The sequence below is a fragment of the Mustela nivalis genome (assembly GCF_964662115.1).
Source record: "Mustela nivalis genome assembly, contig: HAP1_SCAFFOLD_791, whole genome shotgun sequence".
Classification (NCBI taxonomy): Eukaryota; Metazoa; Chordata; class Mammalia; order Carnivora; family Mustelidae; genus Mustela; species Mustela nivalis.
Window position 1 is genome coordinate 277,708 of NW_028135873.1, and position 8,149 is coordinate 285,856.

Here is an 8,149-nt window from a genome sequence, read left to right on the forward strand (position 1 = left end):
GGCCTCGTTTCTGGAGACGCTCGAGGTACTCGTGTCCTCGCTGTGGAAGACTCCAGACATGTCTTTGGCACGGTTGCGGGGCTTCACTTTGAGTTTTCCTTGTGAGTCCCTTTTCCTGTTCAGGAGCTCCGAGATTGGGTGGGAGGGCCTCATTCTTGTGCATGGCTAGGATTTCCTCCCTTGTGGCTATGCTTCCGGTCTGATTGTTTCTTGGCCTGTCGTGGCTAAGATGGAATGAGGGATGCTTGCCTTTCTCCGGAGTCCATAGGCCTGGTGCTGACATTCACGACCGAAACTACGAATTGGGCCATGGAGAAGGTGACACCGACTCGGTTCTCAAAATGCCTGGTGAGATACCCAGGCGGCTCCCGAAGTTTGGGACGGCTTGGGGTTTTCTTGTAACACCCATGATTACTCCAGCCAGTGTAGTGATTAGGCATGGGTTGATGAGGAGTGGTTGCTATGACCTCAAAGCTTTGTGACATCAAAGATGCTGGCTTCACTGAAGCAGCTGTCCCTCTCCCATGACCTTGGTGTCTTATGGCTTTAGGTAGGAAGCTCCAAGAAAGTCAGGACAAAAGCCCTCTGAACCTGATAAAGAAATCAGGTTGTCCTAAGGGGTTATGTCCCACTTCCCCTTTCTAGAGAGAAAGAGGAAAGAAAATGACATTCAGTATACCTTCCTTTAGGCCAACATATTCCCAGAGACGGCAAGGTGTCCTATTTCCAGTACAATTTCTAGAGATCTAAAGAAACAGTGAGGCCTCGCGGGTATGAGCAGCTCTCTGTGGGTTTTGTCATCCAGTGGGTGATAGCGTCCTTTCTCAGCGTCTTTTTCCTTTGTTAGGTGATGACTAAGGGACCGAAAGTCCCTTTTCGAGGAAAAAAATGAGGGCATCGATATATGGTGACGTCTGTGGCCTCATCTCCTAGTGTTCTGAAACACGCGGCTAAGAGATTAGGCCTCTGTCTACCTGGCTTTCACTTAAAAACCTTTGCAAAGTCTTCGAGGAGTGTGATATTCTGCATCAGAGCTAACACTTAAGGAAGAGGTCTGGACCACACCCGTTGTCATCATTATTTAACTGTACTTGTTGTGGTAACGGGTATAGACATGTTGACCAAGTCTCTTTAGTCAAAAGGAATGGGACGGCCTATACCAACGACTTGCAAGGCCCATTCGAGCAGACCTTTGGAGTGAGCCGCATACCCTGGCAAGGTCTAGTGGATCAGGATAGTTGGGTCCATTTCGGCACCACAGTATTCCTAAGCAGTCGAAGTGAATGAACCCCTGGAACATGCCTTGACATGAATGTCCCATGCCTCGCTGATGGGAAATGGAAAAGGCAAGCAGACAAAGGGAAATATCATATGGCTTCCCACAATATTTGCCTCTGGAGGAATACCTTGGCCCTTAGTAAAGGAAGGGAAAACAGAAGGGAAAGAAGTCAGCAATGGAGACCCACCAGGAGTGACTCAGGAATTTGAGAACCAAGCTGAGGGTTACAGAAATGAGAACTGCCTAATGATGTACAGGAGTTGTGGCATATATTAGGGGGAGCACTAGGACGTACATGCAACTAAAGCATCCATGAATACTCTGTCAAAAACGGATGATGGATGATAGGCAGGCATTCTCAACAGAACAGCAACAACAACAACATAAATTCAGAGGAAAACAATCTGGCCCTCTCAAAACCCAAGGTATTCAATGGGAGAAAAGGAAAGAATGATATTTTTAATTATCTTTCCTTATTGAAATGACATGGGATTGGTTTCCTAAAATGTCCTTCTCTGAATTGGGTTTTTATCCTTGTGAATTAGAGTCTACCCGCCTCTTCCATCTCTGGAATCCTTGAGAGGACATGACAATGCCTTCGCTAAATACCTAGAAGAGTGGCCCAGGAGAATGCCTTGGACCTGGCCTTCTGTGTGTTGGCAGGTGTTGGATTACTGCTTCAAACGCTTCAGTTAATACTAGAGAGCTGAGATTTTGTAGGTTTCCTGACCTAATCGTGGGAGTTTCTATGTGTCTGGGAATATATCCTTTTCTCTCAGTTCTTGGATTTGCTAGCATAAATGTCTGGATGTGCCTCTTAGGTTATTCTTTTTTCCTTTGACATGTTGTCATGTGGTTCCATACTGTCAGTTGTGTGCTTCTCTCCCTGTTTTTTTACAGTAATGTCTTCTGCGTTTTTTTCGTGTTTTCAATACTAAAGTGTGAGATCTCCTGATTTTTTTCCTATTGGTTTGTTTGTATTTCCTTAATTTGATAATCACATGTATGATTTCTATTTTTCTGTTAACTGTGGTGTTCGGTTTTTCTTCATTCGGTTGCTTCAAATGTCCAGTTAGGTGGCTTTCTTTATTGGTGTTTTTAAATTTTGAAAATGCATGCATTTAACCCTATATGGTTTCCCCATAAAATGTTTTGGCATCATCCTCTAAGTTTCTTGACATTCCTTTGTGCAGGCTCTTTCTGCTTTTCCTTTCGATTTTCTTTCTTGCATTCATTGCTAGTTCATGAGTGTGTTGTGTTTTCCAACGTTTAGGGTATGGCCATATTTCCAATTTGAAAGTGATATCTTCCCGTTTTCATACCATCATGATCATAAGTGCCCAGGATAGGTTTTGATTTCTCTTCCATGAATTACGACTGGATTTGGACTCGAGCTCATGACCTGCGATAGACAAAGATAGGTCTGCCGCTGGGAAGAACATATCTTATTTTCCTCAGAGATGCAATCTTACTCATGGATCCGCAAAGTTCCAGTGGTCTCAAGAGCCCTTGTGGACGTCTTTTCTTCCTAGGCTCCTTCCCATTCAGATGATCTGTCCTATGCTTAAGGTGGATATCATAGTTGACAACAGTATTGGATAAAATTCGCCATCTCCCTACTTGTGTGTTCATAGGCTACCAACGTTTAGATACACCATGTTCTTGGTGTATATGTTGGCAATTCTTCCTGGTTTTGTTGTTTTGATGCTCCATCAAGACAAAACACCTTCCGCTAATCTTTTGTCTCTCGAAAGCATAAAATCATTCTCGCTGATTTAGGCACAAACACTTTGGCCATGTTCTCCTTGGCAAGACCATGTCCTGGGTCTTCCCAATTTCTTTTCCTGAAAGCTTTGCATATCTTTATAGTCGAAGGAAATCTCCTATGGGCAACAGAAGGTCGAGCTTGTTTAATATTTGTTGTTTTCTTATGGATCTTTTCTACCATTTTTTTTTTTTTGGTATTTCAAACACTGCTACAATCTGTTGTATTGAAGGGAGACTTTAGGAATTATTGATAGGTAATAGTTCACTTTCTCATTTCGGTTGGCTTATCATTGGATTCTATTTGCCTTTCCCCTTAATTGTATTTTCTTGGGGTTGCTTCATTGGTACCATTCCTCTCTTCCTCCCCATCTATGGCATGTCTTATCCTTCTGTGTATTCATGTTTGTGTGCATGTGAATGTGTTAATGTGTGTGTGGTCTGTGTGTTTTTCACATAACACTTATGATTAAATTTCGAAGGATAGGAATTCAGTCTCTTATGGGTAGCAATTAAAATTGACATACCTTGAAAACTCACTTTCCATCAGTTTCAGGAAAATCTTCTGTGAGGAATGTCATCTCTTGTCCTCTTCGAGAAACAGGTGTTCTCACAAAACTGCCTTCAAACAAACACCACCATTTGAGTTCCTCATTAGAGTCGTACTGTTTGTCCCAATACCCTTGCTTTTTCATATGTTTCTAGACTGTCATGAGGGAGTGAAATCGTCTCTTTGTTGTCTTTCTGAGAATGATGGATGTGACGAAGCCCAATGCTCTCCGCAACACTGCCATATGAGACAAGTGGAAGAATTCATTCTTGCTTATGTCTCAGTACGAATTTGCAGTGACATGGAGGACAGTGAGATGGTAGTAGGGTCTAATAACCTCGTGCTTGTCTTCAGCCATGAAGGCAACAGGAAGATGACCACAACAACTGCAATGGGGTCGAATTTTACCTGAAGCCTACAAGGTAAACTCCACAGCGAAAGAGAACGGAAGTTGCAGAGATGATGGGAGAAGGTAGGAGACAAAGCTCAGGGGTGATTTGGTTGGTTTGTGGATCAGAGAGCTGTGAGCCCATGCAGAGGGTAAAGGCACAGGAGAGTAGGGCACATTGAGAACCCACAAGGAACCTGTCTCCCAGTGCCCTTGGCTGTGACATGCAGAGGGTCTGAAGGGCACTAGTTGCTGACAACACAAGTCTTGAGGGCTGGAGTTTTCAGCTCAGCAGGCTTGGCAGACATCGACTCGAAAGAACACCGTCCTTTTCCCTCATAGGACACCAACAAGCAAGCAGGTGCAGGAGCCTGGAGACAATGATCAGAGACAATATCAGGAGACGCAGTGGGAAGATGGTGAGTCCTGGGAGTGCATCCGTGAAAGGCAGTGTTTGTGGAGATGTCTCAATGGGGACATAAAAATTTTGGGCTCTTGCACTAGCAGCATCAAGACAGAGCTGCTGGCCAAGAAAGGTAGTTGATGACATTGGATGCCTACCCTGCCAACACGAAATCCCAACCGTGGAACACTTGGAGGACTGCTTTCCTCAGTCCAAGATGCTTTGTCTAGGAGAAAAGACTCTCCCATAGGGGATGAGAAGAAAGCATTGACCACATGTTCTCTCTGAACACAGCATTCTGCAGCCCTGCGTTCTGTTGAGTTGATGAGTCAACAGATGCCAGAGTCTTGGCATTGACTCCTGTAGGTTCTCTGATCAGGGGCAAGTAAGATTCTCCTTCTCCAGCTCCACCCCCTGATTGGGATCTCTCTGCCTCTCTGTCCAATACGTGCATGCGCATCGTTGGACAAGATAACAATGACAAAACCAGTGCACAATAATTGACTGGGGCCAGAGGATGTTTTATTGAATTTGGACCTAGGTTCCTATGGAGGGCAACCAGGTACAGAGATCCTCCCACCATCCTAAAATGCCCGACCTTCGCTCTGAGCTCCCTTGTTTATTCTCCTGTTCTATGTTCCTGGATCTCCTAAATAACATGCAGCATCCGCTGTCGCGCTGTACTGAACCCTTGTTGACACACTGTATCCTCTGAGGCTCCATCGGAACGTGCCCACCTTCCGCCAGAGGCACTGTTTGCCTATCGCATGAAACCATGTGGGAATTGTCATGAGAGGGTGAAGGCAGGCTTGTGCTGACACATCTCCATGCAGTTCCACAAAGGGTAGCTGCCCCACCCTGAGGGAGTGCTCCAGGTTCTTCACATTCGAATCCTCTTCAATTGTCCTTTTAGACATACAGGTTGTTTTCCTGAAACGGGCACGAAAGTCTTTCAGATGGCTTCACTTGGGCTATGGGTCTCTTCCAACATGCTCTCCGTTGGCTCCTGTGGACTCCAAGAACATGAGTCCGTCCTCGACCTAAGGTTCTAGGGTGTAGAGTCTGCCTTGTATGCATGGTCATTTTGGAAGATTGCGAGTCCTTGTTGGTACCATTTCTGGAGACACTTGAGGTACTTGTGTCCTCGCTGTGGAAGACTCCAGACATGTCTTTGGCACAGTTGTGGGGGTTCACTTTGAGCTTTCCTTGGGTGTCCGTTTTCCTCTTCAGAGCTCCGTGATTGGGTGGGAGGGCCTCACCCTTGCGCAGGGCTCGGATTTCCTCCCCTGAGCCTATGCTTTCGGACTGATTGTTCCTTGGCCTGTCGTGGCTAAGATGGAATGAGGGATTTGTGCCTTTCTTTGAATTCCACAGGGCTGGTGCTGACAGTCACGACCAAACACTACGAATTGGGCCTTGGAGAAGGTGACACCGAATCGCTTCGCAAAATGTCTTGGTGAGAGACCCAGGGAGCTCCAGCGATTTGGGACAGCTTGGGGTCTTCTTGGCCTACCCATGATTACTCCAGCCAAGTGTAGTGATCAGGCGTGGGTTGATGAGTCGTGGTTGCTATGACCTCAAAGCTTTGTGACATCACAGATGCTGGTTTCACTGATGCAGCTGTCCCTTTACGATGATATTAGTGTCCTATGGCTTTAGTTAGGAAGCCCCGGGAAAGACAGAACAAGAGCCCTCTGAGCCTGGTCAAGAACTCAGCTTTTCTTGTGGGTGTATGTCCCACTTCCCCTTTCTAGACACAAAGAAGAAAGAAAATGACATTCAGTATACCTGCCTTTAGGCCAACATATCCCGGACCAGCAAGGTCACTTATTTCCACTACAATTTCTAGAGATCTCAAGAATCAGTGAGGCCTCGTGGGAATGAGCAGCTCACCATGGGGTTTGTCATCCTGTGGGCGAAAGCGTTCTTTGTCAGCGTCTTTGCCTATGGGTCAGTGTTGACTAAGGGACGGAAAGTCCCTTTTCGAGGAGAAAGGTGAGGGCATCGGTATATGGTGCTGTCTGTGGCCTCGTCTCCTAGTGTCTGAAACACGCAGCTAAGGGATTAGGCCTCTGTCTACCTGGCTTTCCCTGAAACACATTTGCAAAGTCTTCGAGGAGAGTGACATTCTGCATCAGAGCTAACTCTTAAGGGAGAGGCCTGGACCGCACCTGTCGTCATCATTAGTTAACTGTACTTCTTGTGGTAACGGGTATAGACATGTGGACCAAGTTTCTTTCCTCAGAAGGAAAGGGACGGCCTATACCGACGGCTTGCAAGGCCCATTCGAGCAGACCTTTGGAGTGAGCCGCAATGCCCTTGCAAGAACTAGTGGATCAGAAAGTTTGGGTCCATTTCGGCACCACAGTATAACTCAACCGTCTAAGTAAATGAACCCCTGGACCTTGCAATGACATGAAGGCCTCATGCCTGGCTGATGGGAAATGGAAAAGGCAAGCAGAGAAAGGGAAATATCATATGGCTTCCCAATATGTGCCTTTCCAATTTGAAAGTGATATCTTCCTGTTTTCATACCTTCGTGATCATAAGTGCACAGGATAGGTTTTGACTTCTCTTCCATGAATTACCACTGGATTTGGATTCGACCTCATGACCTGGGATAGACAAGGTTAGGTCCGTCGTGGGAAGAACATATCTTATTGTCCTCAGAGACGCAATCTTACTCATTGATCCTCAAAGTTAAGGTTGTCTTGAGAGTGCATGTGGACGTCTTTTATTCCTTATCTCCTTCCCATCCAGATGTTCCGTCCTGTGCTTAACGTGGATATCATATTTCCCAACAGTATTGGATTAAAGTCACCATCTCTCTTCCTGTCTGTTCATAGGCTTCCAACGTTTAGATACACCCTTGTTCGTGGTGTATATGTTGGCAATTCTTCCAGGTTTCTGTTATTTTGATGCTCCATCAAGACAAAACAACTTCCGCTAATCTTTTGTCTCTCGAAGGCATAAAATAACTCTCGCTGACTTATGCACAAACACTTTGGCTCTGTTCTCCTTGGGAATAGCATAACCTACGTCTTCCCTGTTTCTTCACTTGCAAGCTATGAGTATCTTTATAGTTGAAGGAAATCTCCTATGGGCAACAGAAGGACGAGCTAGTTTAATATTTGTTGTTTTCTTATGGATGTTTTCTAACTTTTTTTTTTTTTTGATTTGGAATTTCAACCACTCTTACAAACTGTTTGTATTGATGGGAGACAGTGAGGTTACAGAGACCTAGATCCAATGCAAAGATGGAAGAATCAATTGATGCCCAGGTAAAGGAAGAAGGAATGATTACGGCTAAGTAATCAGAGTGAAACCTCACATAGAACACGCCCGATGCTGGTTTGACAGCAGCGGCCTGGATACTCATTGTACATCAGAAAACATAGAAGATATCAGAGAATCTCGAAACACAGAGATAAAACTGATAAAGATAAAAGCACCTAAAGAACTCCTGAAGAGAAGATTGGTAGGAAACTGGATGCAAAGTCCGGGAAAATGGCAGAAGTGGTGGATCCAATTAGGGAACGGGAAGAACAAGCCTAGAAAATAAGGACGCAAATTCTAAGAGAGAAGGCAGAATGATGGAAGGTGATAATGAGCTTAGGGAATCTCCAAGTTAATGAAAGAGGTACCTCTTGTCGGTGAAGTAAGAGTGAGAGAAAGAAAAGAGGGCTGATCATAGATTGGAGAACTCGGGGCTGAAAAGGACCCTCACCTGGGAGCTGAGACAGACTTCCAGAATCAGAGGCACAG